Source organism: Triturus cristatus, chromosome 8 (genome assembly GCF_964204655.1).
Source record: "Triturus cristatus chromosome 8, aTriCri1.1, whole genome shotgun sequence".
Lineage (NCBI taxonomy): Eukaryota > Metazoa > Chordata > Amphibia > Caudata > Salamandridae > Triturus > Triturus cristatus.
The window spans coordinates 1,257,838,480-1,257,859,603 of NC_140591.1; positions in this window are offsets into that span (position 1 = coordinate 1,257,838,480).

Consider the following 21,124-nt stretch of genomic DNA (forward strand, 5'->3'; position numbering starts at 1 on the left):
TTAGAATCCAGACCTTTCTGGAATGCCCAAGCCCTCTTGCGCCAAGAACAACGTTGGGTGTTCCGTCTCCGCACTAACACGAAAGGACTCAATGATGAGATACCTTGGGTGGAACTGTAACCAGCCACCTACACATCCCTTCTCTCCGTTGGGCACATATCTCAACACTTGTGTCTCTACATGGTCTCTCCGGCTCTTTAATAAGGAGCATTCCAGGGGGAGGAGGATCTCTGGCTCTCCCCTTATTATTTATTATTCCCCCCCCCTTTTTCTTAACACAGACCAGTTTGTATAGGGGTATCCAGATTTTATTGTGCACCACACTCTAGGACACGTCCTGTCCACTTGACTTGGGCACGCCATTCTGTTAACCTTTAGCCAGACCCGGGGCACCACCAGGGCTCACGAGCCCTTACAGTCGCACGAGCGCAGACCATCTCTGAGTAGGGCACTGTGTATAATTGATAACGCATGCGCACTCCGCCTTTTTTCAGTTCGCGTTTTGAGCATGCGCACACCTCGGGACACATTCGCCCAAGCATGCGTCAGAACCAACACGCGCACTTCCCCCTGTCCTCTCCCTCGAGCAGGAAGTGGTTCACTCCCTTTCACTCCCTTTCTATCGCCTTATATGGAACCCTGTTCGCTACCGGCACTATCTCCAGGCAGCCGCTGGCAGAGGGTAGGTGCTGACTGAGCCGGCCCCCGACGCAACCGTAAGTACTCTCAGGCAGGATCCACAAGGGAGACGCCTGACGACCCTGTATGCGCAGCCCACCTTTACTTAGGGACCCCTACTTTAATCAATCTATACTCTGTTTGGTTTCTTCAGCAAATAGGGCGCAGGCAGCCTCGGCAATACCTAGGAAGCCCCCGTTCAGATACACGAGGGTAAGGATCTGGGTATACTCTTCCTAATACCGATTGTATGTGTATTTATGTATTCTCGAATACCCATTCTACACTTACCAATTGTATACGGACAGATTGTTTGCTTTTTGGTCTGAGTTGTCAGGTTCATCTTGACTCGTTACCATAGAGGTCAGTGGGTCCGTAACCTTGCTCTGTGGACTGTTTATACTTATTGACCTCTGCACTAAGATCCATTTCTGTAGACTATCACTGGCTATGCTGTCTCATTGTTCACGCACAACGTGTCGTTCATTCTGGCATTGTTAATGCCACTTCGCAATGTTTTCCTCAATCCTAGCATGTTTTTCGATATATATATATTTTTTTAACATGTCTGGTCTCCCTCTTACACCGCCCCACAACCCATGGGCAACATTCCACCATCGGGTTAGTAAGGTGTGTCTGACACCGATGCTGTACGTCTGACACGTTATCTGTGTATGTTCCTGCTGACATGGTCACTGGTGTGACTGCACAACTATAATGTGAATGGCATTCGGGGGCACAGACAGTCCCTTGCTGTGTTCTCTCGTTTAACTGTGACTGATTTTTTGTACCAGTTCTGTCTTAACCATTCATGTGTGTCTGTCACCCCTCCCTCCTCCCTCTATTCCCCTTCCTTCCAAACCCCAACCTTCCCCTTCTCCTCCCTTTTTCCCCCCCGTTTATTTCCCCCACAGGTTACACTAGCTTGGTACGCTTTTACTGTCTCTGCTGACTAGGTCACTGTACCCCGCAGCCCCGTACCTCTCTTTACCTTCTCTAGACGTAGGTTACCTTTCCAATCTCTGGCACCCTCGTCTTCACCGTGCACAACCTTTCACTCTAATTTGGTCCTGATGAAACGCCACTGACCCGCCCGGGCATATTAGGCGTGAAACATGTCGACCTTTTATTAAAGTCACATTAGCACCTTGCGCTTATTAGTGACCCTGCGTCCTTTTGGTCTTTTTACTTTGCCAGGGGCCCCATAATATTAAAACTTACTTTCTGGACACCCCTAGGCATTTTTATTCACACACCCTGCACGCACGCAATCACTTACCTCTCGGATCCACCTTCATTGTTTTTTTGCCCACATACCCGCATTCACCTTACGGCTTTTCTCTTTAAAAGACCTCCGATAAAGAGACCCTTCGGGGGACCGTCGGGCATTGCAGCGCCGGCCTGACGAGGAGCAACAACAAGCCCAATGATGAAGCAAGACATCCCTCGGGGTGTGTGAGGGCTAACTAGAGGCTACATAGAGTCCTCCCCTTCGGGACTGGATCCTTTAGACTGGGGAAATTTCTCTCTGCCTCTTTTCATCTCCCTTCTACCTCCCTCCCTCCCTCTACACTCTCTCTTCTCTTTCTACTTGTGTTGAGCAGGTGATCGCTATTTTTGTTTCACCGCCAACAGGGAACAATGTCCTCATTGATTTAACTGTCATGAGTGGAGCACGGACATTGGACCACAACCAGCTCCTGGTCCCCCTCTTCCTTTTTTGATTAATTAACTACATGATGATTGCCATCTAATGATTGGGGTGAAAGTGGGGGGCTGCAACTCCTCTGTGAAAGATGCTGAAGTCTCTAGGTGAGGCCTCTCCTTTTGTCTTTTCATGGTTACTCCTTCCTTTGAACTGATGAAAGACAGGCACCTCTATGTGCCTCTGTTGATGGTGCTTCAGGATGGGGACTGCCCAAGTGCTACCTGCTGTGTGAAACCGCACTCAACACAAACGCTGTGTCTGGGGAACAGCCTAAGAAGGATACTTGAAAGAAGAAACACCTCAACCTGGTTCTGCAGTTTAAGACAGTGGATACACATCCACTGTCTTGATGTTCAATATAAAAGTGGGACTCAAACCACCCTACGTTATTCCAGTTCCAAGTTGGCTATGACCAAGTCAGGGAGTGCTTTGCAGAGTATGGCCTATTCTGCAAACAGGGCTGGTGTCTGCTTGACAGTCAGTCTCCCAGAGGTTAGGGGAAATCACCTAAAATCAAGATTTTCTGCTGGTGGAGCTGTGTGTCTACCATGAAGTATCTAGAAACCTGCCTGCCGACTAAGTGTGCGAAGGAGCCTGCCTTTTCTTGCAGCAGGAAAAACTATCTAGAACAAAGCAAGTTCCAGCATGTCCCCGGTGGCTGTGTGATTCCCAGGAAGAAACCAACTGCCTGAGTGAGATCTAGGAAGACCCTGGAGCCCTTGGCACGCTGGTGCCTTGTGGCAACTGTGATACTGAGATCATGTGACTGTTCATGGCCCAATCAGAACAGTGATTCCATGGTCCCTGAAGCCCCAGTAGTGTAACTACGGAGTTGCTGAAGGTCTGTGTGGGTATCTGTAGTACGAGGGTTGCCCAAATTACTATCTAGAGTTTGTGCTATCATCTCAGACAAAGAGAGAAAAACTGTAGTTAAACAGATCTACCTCATGGTGCTTAGTTGACAATAACACATGAATTATTATTGGATATTTGAAAAATTAATTATCAATACATTATCTCAGTGCTGGCATGAAGGTACCTCTTTTCAAGCTCCCCATAACACCTGAACTAATATCTCAAATACAAATATGCAACTTAAAAATTTCACAACCATTTATTCTGCACAATATGTGAATCGAAAGGTAAATAAAAAAGTTCAATATGTTAATTACAATGTCCTTGTATATAACACATTATTAGACAATGAGATGACCAATCCTAAGTTCTGACTATGGTTCATACGAAGATAGTACACAATGTCACAGACCACCGAGTTTTTTCATGCATGATACGTCCTATTAGGGTTAAGGTGATGGTCCACAACTAAATTCTTCCTTTTGCCTTTCAAAGTGAACTTCTCATGATGTATGGTCGATGTGTTTTGGCATAGCAATTCATGGCCTCCTTAGGACATATCAAGGGAGTGTGTCCCTGTTTAGAAAATACAAAATGAAAAGCAACAATGTACCCAAGTCATGTTCAGAGTACTGTAATTAATCCGAAAACTATGTGGTGCACCAGTGTGTTTAATAACACCAAGCAGGACAACCTATATGGCATCCAGAAGATAACTCAAAAGTATAGATTATGCAATGTGATACTAAGGTGCCGATTCCGATCCGTTAAAAATATTCCCTGTACGAATCGTATCCGGATATTTTTACGTACGAATCGTACAAGTCCCGTACAAACTGGCAAGTACGATTCGTATGTTAAAAAATCCATACGAATCGCATTGGGAAAATTCCCCGACACGTCCTCGGGTCGGAAAAAGTGTCCGACATGTCCCCGGACAGTTTTACGTACGAATCGGGAAACTGAAGTCCGAGCACGCAAGTACGATCCGTCCCGTCCGTCCGAATGCACAACCGTATGGAAAAAACACTGTAAGAGAGCGAACTCCCATAGCAACCATGGAGACGTCCAAACATGTGCCCGCATACGTGCTGAACACCCCCCAGCCCACCCCCCAAGTACACGCCGTACCCCCAGCCCCCCCATGTACGCGCCGTACCCCCACCCCACCCCCGTAGGCACGGAGCGTACCCCCACCCCGTAGGTATGGAGCGTACCCCCACCCCCCGTATGTACGGTGCGTACCCCCACCCCCCTGTATGTACGGTGCGTACCCCCAGCACGTAGCGCTGGGGGTTTGCACCGTACATACGGGGGTGGGGGTACGCACCGTACATACGGGGGGCGTGGGGGTATGTACCATACATACAGGGGTGGGGGTACGCACCGTACATACGGGGGGTGGGGGTACGCACCATACATACGGGGGGGTGGGGGTATGCACTGTACATACGGGGGGTGGGGGTACGCACCGTACATATGGGGGGTGGGGGTACGGTGCGGACGTGTAGGGATGGGGGTACGGTGCGTACCGGGCCCCCTTTTCGCCGTGCATCGTGGCGTACTTAGCTTTTCCGGCACTTTTTGTGTCCCGTAAAAATATTGCCGTGCGAAGTGCTGTGGGTACGAATCGTACTTGCTGGTCCGTAAAACGCTGCCTGACTCCGTGCGAATGTCGCATACGCGGTGTCCCGGATCGGAATTGTGGGTATATTTTAGCCGGTCGGTGTTTTTTACGATTCGTACGGCAATGGTGTTTCTGTACGAATCGTACTTGCGGGTTTGTAAGGTGGTTTTCCCGGGTACGAGTCGGACGGAGAAAACGCTCCATTTGATGATTCGTACCCGGTTTTTCCAGGATCGGAATCGGCCCCTAAATGTCAACCGAGTTCATAAAGGGGTGAATACATGTGAAAGCAAAACCAAAACTATATCCAGGACCATGCAGGAATAAACCATAGTGTGGGGAGACTGCAAACTCTCATGAAAAACTGTCTCATAATCACCAAAATAATGTATTTGGAACAGTCAGACTGTAGTGTATCTCAAAGAAGAAGCCGTTAGTGCGGATTGTGTTCAATAGTAGCGTCGACGCGTTTCGATGGTTCTAACAATAGTCCATCTTTATCAAGACAATAATGACGTCCCTCTTGTTTTAGGCACTGGTTGGTTGCCGTAGTTTACTTGTTCCTGTTAACAATAGATCAGGATGGACAAATCAATTTAAAAATTTACTCCATACATTTGTCACTTGTTTCCTGTGATTGCTATTCATAAATACATCTAAAATAAACAATAAAAGCTAATCATTCCTTTTGATATGCAATAATGAATATAAGTTTCTTTTCAACAACAACCCCATTATTCCTGCAATCTACGGTCTCCCCAAAATACACAAGAACATGGCAAATCCACCTATGAGACCAATAGTGAGCAGTTTGGGTTCACTTTTGGAACCTCTCAGCAAATATGCTGACGTCTTTCTGAGACCGATTGTCCAAAAACAAAAATCGTATCTCAAAGATACAGCACATACTATTGCGATCTTTGAAGGACTTAGCTTCGACAGGGAAACCCAACTGGTGGTGACCCTGGACATCGAAGCATTATACACTAATATCCCCCAAGATGACACAATAAGAGTAATGCTATCCATCTTAGAGCAAGAAAATTTGAACGGTGGCAATTGCCAGTTTATTTTGGACTGCATTAGAATGGTGTTGAAGAACAACATTTTTTTGTTCAAAGAAGAACTCTCCAAACAAATCAAAGGTACCAGCATGGGGGCCACCTGTGCTCCAAGTCTGGCATGCCTCTATGTTGGCCAGTTCGAACAAAAACACATTTATAACGAGATGGCACCATTTTTCGAAAATGTTTTGCACTGGCACCGTTTCATTGATGACATCATCTTCATCTGGAACGGTGCCAGTGAGCAAATTTCTGCCTTCTTGGAGTGGCTCAACATGGGGGATGTCAACCTGAGATTTACAGCCTCCTACAGTGATACTAGTGTGGACTTTTTGGACATAAAAATCAAAGACATGTCAGGGCATTTGCAGGTAGAATTGTTCTCCAAACCCACTGATAGAAACACCCTTCTTAAGTACGACAGTAATCACCCGAAATCACAAAAAGACAACATTCCTTTTGGGGAATTTTTGAGGTTACGTCGGAACTGTTCGAGTCTCACTGATTTCTACCATCATGCTGAGATAATGGAAAACAAACTTAAGGCCAGAGGGTATCCCAAAAGACTGATTAAACACTCCTTCAAACGTGCCAGGTTTTATGATAGGGAGTATCTCCTCAACACCAATAAAGACAAAAAGAACAAAACCGCAGAGCGGATAGTTTTTGTTAGCCAATACTCTAGTCTGAGCAATAAAATCAAAAATATAATCAATAGAAATTGGAAAATCTTAAATAATGGGCTGCAGATACCGTTATTTAAACCCCTTTTCTCTTTCAGACGCAACAAAACTATCAGAAATAGCCTTGTGACCACGTACAAAAATAGTCAGGGCACTTTCCAAACTACTCTACAGAATCAGAGGGCCATAGGCAACTACACATGTGGTACCTGCTCTGTTTGCCCAAACTGTATTCAAGCAAAAAGTTTTAAACTCAATGAGCAACTTGTAGTTGCTAAAACATTAAATAATTGCCGAAGCAAGAGTGTAGTTTATTTGCTGGTCTGCCCGTGCGGCCTAGGGTATGTGGGCGAAACAGGCCGAGAACTACGCATCAGACTTCTAGAACACAGATCAGCCTTGAAGAACAGAAAGGAAAATGCACCAATGACAGGGCATTACTCCCAAGCAAGCCACCAATTCAATGAGTTTAAGTGGTTTATTTTGGAGAAAGTCACTATCAATAGGAGAGGTGGCAATCTGGACGTACAAAGGAAGATGAGGGAACAGTGGTACATGTGCCATCTGAATACCATCGATAAGGGTCTTAATACTAGAGAAGACTGGATGAAACGGGTAGCGAACCAGTAATAACACATGTATCTACCCACAGCGTGACTAATGGGGAAACAGGAATTGCGCACAGGAATTCAATTATTAATAATATGCTGGCTTTTTCAGATCTAATATAAGGAGATTAAATGCTAACTAATAGCTTTAAAAACTATACATAGTGATTGAAAAACTATTCTCTGTCTCAGCTGTAACCAATGAAGATCCTTTAGTTCATTAGAAGCTGGTGATCTCCTGGGTCACTTCAGTGCCAGTTTGGCAGCAGAGGCCTGGACTCTATCTAGTCTTTTTAACAAGAACTCCAGTGCTCCTAGCAGGAGAAACAATCAAACCTGCTTAAGATAACACTGCATACAATTAAAGTTTTGGCAGTGGAAGGCAACAAAGGAAGGAGCTTCCAGAGGTGCCAGAGTAGCGAGAAGCATGTGCCAGCAACTTTGTTTACATAACATTCCATGGGCAGCTTGTTGTCAAAGGTGACCTCCAAGTTGCAGACTGATTGGGATTGTGTCGGCTCTTCATCAACTAGCACTGGCCAGAAGTTCCATGGAAGTACAACAGGGACTTTATAGGCTGAGCAGCACAAAAACTCGGGGTTCTCCCTGTTAAATTTGAGGGAGTTAAGGTTCAGCCAGCTGATGGTGACATTTATGCAATTATGAAAGGTGTTGTCGGTAGCCTGCTGGTTGCTGTCGAATGATAACGTTGGTTGAGTGTAATTATCATAGTTGACTAACCTAATATTATGGGTTTTGATGAGATTAACCTGTTGTCCTCGTATATATGTTGAAAAGAATTGGGTTAAGTGCTGATCTTTGTGGAACTCCATGTTTCATAATTTTGAGGTCAGAGCGGTAAGGTGGAAGAGCAACCGCCTGACATCATTCCGACAAATAGGAGAGCATCCAGTTAAATACAGTGCCACATACTCCAATTGAGGCAAGTCGATCCAAGAGCATATAGTGGTTACCCATATCAAATGCAGCCAAGAGATCAGGACAGATCAGGACTGTTGACTGCCCACCATCTACCAGCATCCTAAATTAGTCCATGGCCAGGAGTAGTGCAGTCTCAGTCCTGTGTCTTGGTCTTAAACTGAACTGCTCCTCATCTAAAAGGATGTAGTCTTCAACATATTGAGGCAGGGTTTTACTAACAAACTGTTCCATTTTTTCAACTGGGTAGGGCAGGAGAGATGTCTGCCTATAGCTACTAAGGACCAATGGGTCCAGGGAGGGTTTATTTCAAAATAGGGGTAACTATGGCCTTTTTCCAAGCCTGGGGTACACTACCAGATTCAAGCGACTGATTGCATATTTTCAGTAGTGGCAGGAATAATTGGCCTGCCAGGTATTTCCAAATCCTATGAGGCAGAGGGTCAAGTGGCGATCCTGATGAAGTAGACATGGCAATAGTTTGGGAGTGGTCCTTCGTTAGGGATTCAAAGTATACAAACCTGTTGCCATGGCAATTGGGCGAATTTGCTTATATAGATAGTTCAGTCTGGGTAAGAATCAACATCTCTATAGACGCAATGCCTTCCGGGAGGCGGCAGCTAGACTGGGATCCCTCAGCTGATGAGATTCCCTAATATCCTCTAAAATCTTGCTGATCTTTTCCTCAAAGAGCTCAGCAAGGTTATCACAGAGTGCATATGACAGTATAATATCCTGGATAAGGCACTCCGAATTAGCTACTTCTCGCATAATGGCAAAAACCTTTTTGACATTATTTGGAGCAGCAAGAATAGCATTGTCATAGTTCTCTACTTTTGTCCTGACAATCTCCCTCTTGTATTCATATAAAGAGTTCTGTAAGACCTTTTTGTCCTCCTCTTTATATGAGTGGCACTACCCTCTCTCATATTTCTTACAAGCTTGTTTTAGCATTTTCAGGGATGCACAATGCCAGGGGGCAGAAGGTCGGGGGGGATTTTAACATTTTTGATAGCTATTTCTATATCAAAGGTTTCTAGAATCCTACCATGTAGAGCTTTATAGTTTTCTTTCACTGTACTACTAGAATCACCTATACTACACAGGTTAAAAAGCCTGACTATGACTCGCTGTCTGGCTATGTCCAGCTTAGAGGGACTAAGTTCCCTTCCATGAAGATAGAAGGTTACTAATGCATTGTCTGTCCAGCAGAGGGGTAGGGAGTCTCCCATAGTAATTGGCCCCTCCGTGATGAAAATAAGATCCAGTGTATGACCCCCACTGATGCGTGGGACCCTGTACTAACTGTTGCATGCCCAAAATATTGCAGGACCCTTGCAAGCCCTTAAAAGGAAGTGAAGGGTATCCCACAGAACACATATTAAAATCTTCTTAAATACTTAAATAAAGACATTTGGGTGGGATAGGGCCATATTAGTATTGACCTCAATGAAAGGTTGCAAATATGCACTGGAAGGGCCTGGCAGTCGATAGCAGAGAATATCAAAAAGAATACACCCGTTTTCAGCTTTCAGAGTAAAGCCCAGCAATTCAGGACCAGATTGTTCATCTAAAATTAGGGATACAAAGTTCCAACTTTCATTAAAAATGATTCCTACTCCTCCCCTTTTCCTGTTAATGTGAGATTATTGGAGGAGTTTAAATCCCAGGTTAGAAGCCAGGCCCAGGCCAATCTCAATTTTCAGTCTGTAGCATCAGGTTAATCTCAGAGGATTGTTTAACCAAAGTTCTAGCATTGAGTAGGCTACAGCTTAATTTGTCAGACTTCATAAAATTCATAATAGAAAGGGAACTAGGCTTAGTTCCAGGACACAAAGGAGTCAAAATAGGGTTTTCAGCCTGCTTACCAATTTGCAGTAGCTTATCTCTAGTGTAGCCTAATCTCTCACTTGGAGTCCCCCAGGGTTCAGTTGGGCAACTGGCAGCATGGCTAGAACTGTGCGCGGTGGGTGCGCGGATGAGTGCAGATGGGCTTGCCTTTGATACGCCTTTGGAGCACCGGTGGCTCGGTCATGCCAGCATCCGGATTAAATAGTTTACTCCTCTAGGTGAGTAGACTATCACCCAATATGGCGGGCGGAAAATATTCTGCTCTAACAGGCATGACAATATGGCCCGAGTCACAAAACACTCGCTCTGAATGTTTCCCCTAAATGCAATTAGTCCCCCAAGGTAAAAGGATTATTAATTATTTTAAAATATTCCTTAAAAATAATTGTGACCTGTGAAAAATTATGTGTGTGATAGCATTTGTAGCAGCAGAGTTACCCAGTAAGGCTTCACAGTCGCACTAGCACCCTGATTAAATGGTTTACTTCTCTGGTGACTAGACTGTCACCCACTTTGTCAGCGAGAACATTTCTTGCTCTAGCGCGGACAATATGGCCCGAGTCACAACGCACTCACTTTGAACGTTTCCCCCAAATCAATTAATCCCCCAATGTGAAAGGAGAATTTTTAGCAGCAGAGTAACCCGGTAAGGCCTAATTCTGCTGATAGGCAGTGGAAAGGAAAACAAAATGAGTTTTTCCTCCCAAATGATTTGTGTAAAAGGATGTCTAGTGGCTCAAGAGGAAAGCTTCGAGTGTCTTCAGAGACAAGATGTACGAGTGCATCACCAAAATGCTTCTTCATCTTGCCAAAATGGCCGCTGGTAAAAACATCAAACTAGGTCAGCAGCCACAACATCAAGGACAATTCTATTATGGGCAGAGGAACAAAGTGGTAAGGAACCTCATCTAAAACTCATTTTGTTGCTCAACAGGCACCAGAGAAAAATCTACTTGCTGCTCACCGATCTTGGAGGGCTCTTGTTATTCCAGACAGACAGGCAGGGAATAATCAGCAAAGTCAGTCTGTCGCAAGACAAATCTCGAGCCGCAGTGCACTAATCCTGCTGGTGGGTGCTGAGTCCGCTGATGTCATTGGTGTGAGCAGAATGAGTAGTGAAGGGATGCAAAGGAGGAAGGTGAGTCAAGGAACGGAAAGATGGCCTGCCAAACGCCCTGCCACAAACTACAGCCAAAAAACAAAACCTGAGACCCTCAGCCTAAAGCCATGAGAACCCGCTTCAGCCGCCGGAGAGGCCTGTCAACAGTGGCAGCAGCAGCCGTGGGCATCAGGCGCTGGGAGATTCTGCAGAAGCTGCTCTGGTGAGCGTGTAGCGCTCCTCCGCAGTGTCTTCATGACCTCCACCCCTATGAACCATCCGCAGCGCCCTCCTCTCACATCGAGGGTGGGGTGTTGCTGCAGTTGGGTGAGCAGTACAGTTGCACAGGGAGGGAGAAGAAGAGGCTGGAGGTTGAGTTCTGCTGAGGTTTGTCCTCTGGCGGCCTGGGTGTGGCTTGTGGGCGGCAGTATGGGGCTTTTAAAAAAAGGTTTTTAAGAGTCCCAAGAGAGTATAATGTGCATAACGTAGCATAACGAGCTATGCACGGGTCACACATAAGTCCTGGCAGCAATAATGCAGCAGTATCATAGAACTGTAGGAGCAGCCAAGCAATGTCACAGTGGTCAACATACAGCATAAAAGTTTAAAAAGTAAAGTTAAAGTTGATGACCAGCATGGTAATATTGGTAACATTGGTGGCAATGGTGGCATCGGACATAGCACCTCCAGAACCTACATCAGTTCCAGTATTTGTGCCTATACTCGCATAACTTCATTACTGGGCATCTCTGAGCATCTTCTGCCTTGAAACAGTATTTGTACCTGTTTTTTGTTCATAATAGAAGCACTCAAAAGATCTTGTTATCAGCAAATAAGACACAATTGCAAGACCAGATGGGGTCCAGCGTCTGAGGGTGCCTGAGGGTGATCTTGCCCCTGGTGAGAAGGTCTAAGTGTCTGAAGGATCTCAACCAGTGAAAGATCTGATAAAAACCACCAAACATCAAATATTAAATATCAAAACAGCTAATAAGGTGTTGCAGACAAGATAGAAAAAAAATGCCAAGAGTAACCAGGATCAAGAGGCAAAACAAGCAGCTGCAAACTTTAAGAAGGTACAAACAGCAATGTAGTCCTAATGGCCAAACATACAATGTAAATTCATGTGTTAATTATCCTACTACTAGATCTTTGCGAGAGAGAGAAGAGAAAAACACTCTTGTTTTCTTCAAAAATAAATTCCATTTCTATTTCAAGATTGTTCAACATCATATAATAGATTCAAATATTTACTGCGGGTGCTCTAGAGCAGTGCATAGAAAAGTGTTGATAGAAGTGCTTCTCTGCAAAGCGATATATAAGAAAAGGAAGATTGTCAAGGAAAACAACTTTTTCAAAAATGGAACAATGGTTGAAGTGGTTCCAAATTACCAAAGTACATAGGCCTGCTTGAAAGACAGCTTTTTATCTAGGTCCATGATTAAGGATAGGGGTCAAGGAATCTGAACACACCATCCAAAAGGATCTAGGCATTCAATCCCGGCCAGAAAAATTATGTTGATGTTTCGACCAGATTGTTGCCTAAAATTGACTTTTAGACTTGGCATGCGGGTCTTCATCAGGACAAACATAAAAACATTAAGAGAAAATGGCAATCTGAAGTAGTGTCAGCAAAATGAATCAGTGTGGGGTAATAGAACCACACAAGGTGCATTGATCCTTATTCCCAAAGGCACATTATGAGATGTGACCAAGCAGTTTAATGAGCTCCATGTGCCATCAAAGAACCACAACAGGTCTCTAGATGGAAAACCAAAAGATTTGGTGCAGGATTCACTGCTCAATCTGAATGTACAGGGCACATGGGCTCCTTGATAAAAAACACCGTCTTCCTAGCATTGTAATGTCTGTCCCATATCAACAGAGAATGGAGGAGGATCTCTTAGCGGAGCAGCTGTGTCTATCAGCACATCAGTTTTCAGATGAGAAGTTAATCAACCAATCAATCGCAGTGGGTCTCTGAAAGAATCTCAGTAAAATGGCCACAACTGTCAGTGTGTCAAGCATGACACGCAGACAGTTGCGGCCGTTCTACTAAGGCTTTTTATACATCAATTTACACTGTATGTTTGGCCATTAGGGCCACATTGTTGTCTTTACCATACCATGCGCAGGTTCTATGACTCACTTTAGGTTACCCCTGTAGTTTGTAATGGCAAAATTTGAGACAGCAGTGATTTAACTTAAATAGATCTACCGGGGGCATCCTTGAGCATGCACCAGTTGATAACGTGGCTGCTGATTCACCGAAGATTTTGCTTCTAAGCTCCTAGAAAATGCCATAGAAGAAACAATAGAAAAAAAACTGAAGAAAAAGAAGCTGATTTGACACATGCTGCAAAGGAAATATCTGATTTCACGCCTAAAAGATCCTTTACATTACATGGCATTGAAGAATTGCTGCCGGCACAAATACAGCTCCAGAATAGACATGTATTGTTCACTGGCCTCACTCAACCGCTTCCTTTTGTGACTGCATTCGTTGATTCTGATCCATCTAGCGGCAGATTACATCTCTCACTAAAGGCATCAGAGCAGCTATTAATGCCCTCTGTGCTGCAGCAAACCATACTCACTAATTATTTTATGAATGCATCAACTAATGAGCAGTCACTAGCTAAAGAATTAGGGAGCGCTCATCATCTGATGACAAAATAAAAGACTGTCAAAGAAAGAGTGCCAGTGGTCATCACACCCCTCCCCCCCAAACGAGAAGAAGCTGTGCAGGAAAGTGCCTGCTGAAGAAGTGAATATACAAAGGATCTGGAGGTAAAGGCAGGTTCTCCTTCAACCTTGACTGATTGTGATTTGACTAAGCAACAGATCATAACTGTAGTAGTCTTTCATAAAGTATAAAATGCTGGGGAAAGCAACAGCCAGGAGCCAGGGCTCAGCACATTGACTAGTCCAGCTGTAAAGAATGGAACAACTGAGAATGGTAGGCAATGTCCATCTACTCCCTTCCTTCGCTTGTCCAAACCAGTCATCTCTGTAACCAGTGGGGATTCTGACTTCTCATTTAAAGTTGGATGAAGAAGTCTTGGGCCTAGTAGATACATATGACGGTGTACTTAGTTCTAGCAGATCCTGCCCAAACAGTAGTCTTGGACAGTGAGTTACCAAAGCACAGTGGTATTAATGCTACAGGTTATCTTCCTCCAGAGCTGCACCCAGAGCAACCAATTCTCACCATTACGCAAACCATCTGTAGAACATTGGATCTCATTGTGAATAATCTAGCAGTGCTCTGAATAAAATTGGACAACCAGGCAAAATTCCTCTGTGAAATGTCATCTAGCAAAGAAACTATTGACCCTCGCTTGCATGCAATGGAGTGGGTGGTGAAAGATTCACTTAAGATTAATGCCTTCTTCAATGAGATAAGTACTTGCTCAAAGATCATTAATCAGCTTGCAGATGTCCTGGAAGTCATTCAGTTCAGTTCCAGATGATTTCAAAAAGACAGTGAGCATAGCAATACCCACTGTAACTGCAACAAATGTGGGTCCCAATATTCTTAGTCATTCCCTGCAACGGGCTGAACAAGGGCAGGCCTCAAGTGAGACCAAGAGATCAATGGTAGATCATGAAGACAGAGTGAATGAAGGGTCAAACGATTGCTCTAATCACATTATTTTATCTACAAGATCTGGTCATTCTTTAGAATTGCAGATGAAAATGCAAATCCTTAAGAAATCTGATAAGAAACAATTGTACAAATTATTTATAAACAACACAAAAGAAGCCGCAGACCGACCAGCCTATCAGAGGCGAGAACCGGAAAGACAGAAAAAAATGAATACAGGGATAAAGCACCATGAATATGTAGATGATTATAATGATCAAGATGGCAAACTAAAAATGAGACAGAAGTAGATAAGTCAAAAAAGGAAATTACAAATGCAGAAAAAGTATTATATAAAGTACAACATTTGAAGTGTGAAGCATCATGCCAGATGCATACTCATATAGAAAGAGTTGCTGCTGGCTCAGGATGGCTCCTGAAATAGCAGATAGTGGAGAGGTAATTGCTGTTAACCAACTAAGGGGTATATTCACAAGAACGCGTGATAACTACCGCATGAGTAGCATAACGCAACTTTAAATATCGCAGCCCATCGCGCGAAAATAACCCAGTGTCACCGAAGAATTCACAACACGGCGGTACCATGCGATATCTATAACACAACAAGGCACTGGGAAATCCCAATGACTTAAAGGGTAAGAGAGGCAGAATTGTGTAGAGTATATCCTCCCTACAAGTAACTATATTCACAAAAAAATACTCTAACGGACCTAGAGAGGGATCCAAAAAACTAAAGGAAAGAGGAAAATGAAAACTCCTGAAATAAAGGTTGTGCCTAATACAACCGTGGTCGTGGGGGAGATAAGTATTTCTTTAGGTTACCCTCACACACCCTAGTGGTGTCATGCTTCATCATCGGGTCACCCAGACCCCTAGAAGTCCGGGTGGGCTCGACCACAGTATTGGGAGTGCTTTTAATATGTTAAAGACAGAGGGGGTTAACTAAATAAAATACCTCAGGCAGATCCCCAGTTTCCCTTTATTTTTGGGTCTGTCTGGGTAATTAAAATAGATAAAAGTGGGTCTTATAGGAGTGTTATGGTCCTAGGACCCTAGTGCCGACATGTTTCAGTCCAATAAAGGGGCCAAAAAATGGTCCAGGACTTTCTTCAGGGCAAGGATGTAACTCCCCTATGTGAGTGAAATTACTGGAATGGGGTGTCCCTATCCTGTCAGTATGGTGGGGGCAGAGTAGCTGCTCCACGTGATATTACGTAAGAGTGGGTGTGTGTCAACTGCCAGGCTCCATCTGAAAAGGAAAGTAGAGACAAACAACATATAAAAATATCAGCGGTATGATTTCCGCCGTGTTCATTTCCCCTTGAGCGGTATAGTGATAACCGCAAGTGGACATGCGTGGATATGTGCGCATGCTTACATTAAGAGGAGTGTCCTCTTCTTGTGCCACTCAAGATCACTGTAACATATCAATGTATATGTGACAGGCATTCTGTGCGAGTGGCGATTTTATTCGCATCCTAGCGATATCAGCGTGATGTCTGTACTTGAAAATAGCGTGCACAAAGTGTCTCCAGTCTCTAGTGCACACAGAACGTACATGGTCCAGGTGATTCCAAAAACCTATCTACGAGTGTGTTTAAAAATACAAAAGTGAAATATAAATAAATACACAGGCATACAACACATGCAATCATACTTAGTTTCCATTTATACATTACCCAATTCGGGGAGGTTGACTGTATCTCACAGGACCAAAAAGTCAGAATGGGCGGTCCTGGGGGGAACCGTGAGGAGAAGGTGTGTCAACGAGCAGAACTAGTAGATCTGCCATTGTGTGGATCCGAATAGGTGGGGTCGGTAATGGCGAGTGCTAATCACGCAATGGTGAAGGCAGAATTCGCGCTGTTACGGAGTACTTACTTATTTAAGATCGGTCGCCCTGCCTGCTACCTGTTTGGTTCTGGTCCTCGGCTTTCGCAAGTTCGTTGCATTGGTGTCGCGCTTAAATATCATATTGACCCTGGTTGATTATACCTCCCTCATCTTCAATATCGCCGTTTTTACATACACACGAGCACTCATTACGATTCACTCGTAAACTTCTATAGTTCCTGATGGACCCATGACGAGTCCGCAATGCAAAACTACATTGCCCAACTAAAAACTACAAATCCCTTCACACAAGTTCCGCTGCACGTCGTGACGTTCTACGTCATTTCCAGTACCCGAGGGGCGTGGTCTTAATTAGCCCGATGTCCCAGCGCGCGTTTATGATATTTAAGCGCGACACCAATGCAACGAACTTGCGAAAGCCGAGGACCAGAACCAAACAGGTAGCAGGCAGGGCGACCGATCTTAAATAAGTAAGTACTCCGTAACAGCGCGAATTCTGCCTTCACCATTGCGTGATTAGCACTCGCCATTACTGACCCCACCTATTCGGATCCACACAATGGCAGATCTACTAGTTCTGCTCGTTGACACACCTTCTCCTCACGGTTCCCCCCAGGACCGCCCATTCTGACTTTTTGGTCCTGTGAGATACAGTCAACCTCCCCGAATTGGGTAATGTATAAATGGAAACTAAGTATGATTGCATGTGTTGTATGCCTGTGTATTTATTTATATTTCACTTTTGTATTTTTAAACACACTCGTAGATAGGTTTTTGGAATCACCTGGACCATGTACGTTCTGTGTGCACTAGAGACTGGAGACACTTTGTGCACGCTATTTTCAAGTACAGACATCACGCTGATATCGCTAGGATGCGAATAAAATCGCCACTCGCACAGAATGCCTGTCACATATACATTGATATGTTACAGTGATCTTGAGTGGCACAAGAAGAGGACACTCCTCTTAATGTAAGCATGCGCACATATCCACGCATGTCCACTTGCGGTTATCACTATACCGCTCAAGGGGAAATGAACACGGCGGAAATCATATCGCTGATATTTTTATATGTTGTTTGTCCCTACTTTCCTTTTCAGATGGAGCCTGGCAGTTGACACACACCCACTCTTACGTAATATCACGTGGAGCAGATACTCTGCCCCCACCATACTGACAGGATAGGGACACCCCATCCCAGTAATTTCACTCACATAGGGGAGTTACATCCTTGCCCTGAAGAAAGTCCTGGACCATTTTTTGGCCCCTTTATTGGACTGAAACATGTCGGCACTAGGGTCCTAGGACCATAACACTCCTATAAGACCCACTTTTATCTATTTTAATTACCCAGACAGACCCAAAAATAAAGGGAAACTGGGGATCTGCCTGAGGTATTTTATTTAGTTAACCCCCTCTGTCTTTAACATATTAAAAGCACTCCCAATACTGTGGTCGAGCCCACCCGGACTTCTAGGGGTCTGGGTGACCCGATGATGAAGCATGACACCACTAGGGTGTGTGAGGGTAACCTAAAGAAATACTTATCTCCCCCACGACCACGGTTGTATTAGGCACAACCATTATTTCAGGAGTTTTCATTTTCCTCTTTCCTTTAGTTTTTTGGATCCCTCTCTAGGTCCGTTAGAGTATTTTTTTGTGAATATAGGTACCATGCGATAGACACCAGATAATGCGTTAAATGTCCGCGTTAAAAACGCCACGCAGCTAAAATGCGAAACATGAACACAAAAAAAATGCGATGAGGCCGTCGCGGTACAAACAGTAGCGAAAACCAGCCACAGGCCTGCAAATCCCATGCGTCTGGCGGGCAAATGCACCACAAAAACCACAGAAACAACACACCAGAAACAAGCCAAGCACGGAGCAACATGGATGCACCCTGACCCAGCGCAGAGGACAACGTGAACCCCACAACACCTACAGACCACCAGCAAGGAACAATGGGTTCGGGGAAGGACAATGAGAAAAGGGAGAGGAAGACAGGGCGCAGGAATACATGCCCAGCGTCACGGAGGTGACAGAACACTACCACTGACGTACCCACAACCAGACTACCCTGAATGCAGCCAGAGTGTCGAGGAGGCCAACAGCAGATGCCAAGAGGCGCTGGCATGACATGACAACCCAGACAAGGTACAAATCCGCGGCCAACAGGAAGGCAGCTGCGGCGACAGGAGGTGGCAGCCCAGCGCCACAGGTGGAGCTGAAGGAAACCCAGGCCACAGTCATCAGTGTGGAGACAGTACAAGGAGTAGGGAGTAGGGACACAGCTCGATAGGACCAGGACCTGACACAACATCAACAGGGAGTGCAACAAACAGGGACTGGGGGGACGGGGGAGTGGGCACAATGGCATACATGCACAACAAGGTGTACCACACTGCACACCCACAATCACCCAGGTCCATGGCCCAGATCCCCTTGGCACACTGCAGCACACACACATAGCACGAACAGCACACCCACATTGACAACGAGGAACAACGCGCATAGCTGACACTGCAGAACAGAGGACACAACTGGCTCCGCACATGCACAGAAACATGTCTACTACATCTGACGGAGCCGGAAACTGTGAAATGGAAATGTATGCATACGACCTCACATCCGTCATGTAGACCAAATGTACACTGTTCCACAGAAGAATGCAGCACCCCCAAACAGTCACAATGTACATTGCCATACAGTCTGCATGCAAACCTGCACAATGTGCCAACATATATGTCAACACAAAGTCAATATGCACCTCCCCTTCACATCGCAGAGGGGCACACAACACATTCAGCAGAGCACAGAATACAACACATCAGTGATGCTGGAGAGAACCACCACACCGTCGACACCGACGCCCTACAACAGCACATGGATATCCCACACAACCCCCCACCAGGACCTGGACAGCCAAGCCACTCAGAGGAGAACACCGAGCCTGCAACAGATCACACAACAGGAACCACCCACAAGCACATCTGGCTCACAACACATCACCCACCCACACATCACACGCCAATGCCATGTTCCTGCACGACAAAAGGAGGTGGCCCAACAGGTGTGGGTGGGGGCTGAACCCATGGAATGTGAACCAGGACACATACATAGGTATCCATCACCCTTCAGGGGCCACCAACACCCCACTAAGGAGACCCACACTGCCATGATGACACATGCAGATGCACATTCATAGTACAGAACCACGGGCAGGGGCGCTCAAATAGAAGTCACTCACCCATGTTGGCTCTGCGCACGACGGCCCTGGACACTCCCCTTACGAATTGAGTGGGTGATGACAAAGCTACATGTCCAAGCTCCAAGCTACAACCCGCTGCCTGCGGTGACACGTCTGCAACCGATGTACACAGCACAATGTAATGTCGAAGGGCCCAGGGCCCTCATGCATGCAACAAGACCACAGGGATACACGCCGATATCATGTTGAACTGGCTACGGGCACATGTTCCCGGCCCCTTTATTGGCAGGGCCACATGTACAGTGACGCCTGTGCTGGATGTGTGTGCGGTGAGTGTAAGCCGACCTGCACGGAAGGCTTGGTGCTGGCAACAACTTGAACATTGGACACCAGTGCAACGGAAACTGAAATCACATGCATAACAGAGTCAACTGCACAGCAACATGGAGGAAGTCGGAGTAAGGACAGAAGTTTCCAGAAATTCAGTCAGGAGGTTATGTGAGTTGCAGTGCACTGAGGTAGGGGCACTAGAGATGAGCGCACTCATGTGAAGGTAATGCTAGGATTGTGTCCCTTCATGTTAGTCCTGATGCAGATGCAGTGGGGTGTGTTACACCTGCATCAACTTCCTCATCAACGTCCCAGGTCTCCCACACTGTCTGAGGTGACAGTTGCATGCGCAGTCCACAGCGCAATACCCAGTAATGGTTCTGGGTGTGTGGCTCGACTACCACCTCCAGTCTGCATTCCTGCCTTGGGGATGTTGCCTGCTGCCCTCCCATTGTCTGTGCCATCTCCCGTCCGCACACTTGACACATCTTCCTCATCATAGTCCCAGCTCTTCCCCACTGCATGAGGTGACCTTGCTGCGCAACATCTCCACAGCACAAATGTCAATCAGTAACGGACAATGGCTTGCGGTGCACTGAGTCTGAGTCACTGGCACCTGGAGTGCTGAGCAGGGTATCAGGCCGATGATGGCATCCATGACAGGTCTGAGCAACTCCGAAAGTCAGTCTGAACAACCATGTCGACTGTGGCAGATGGCTGTTGGAAGTGGTCCTTGCGGTGGTTGCATGTGCCTCCTGCGGTGATGCCACGTCCCGGCCGATCAGGACTCGATTTGATGTGTGAGCCCTGCTGGGACGCTCTTGGGCCCGGAGGCTGCGTACAGCGCAGGGCCACAGAGAAATGGCGTTGATGACCCCAAGGCCAATGCTTCAGGGGCCATCCAATTTCTCAGAAGAAGGGGTCCCGGACCTGACTAGTACAGAGTTAGTGGCCCCAGATGTGGAGGGAATCGGGGGACAGTGGAAGGTGTCCTCCAGGGCATGACGC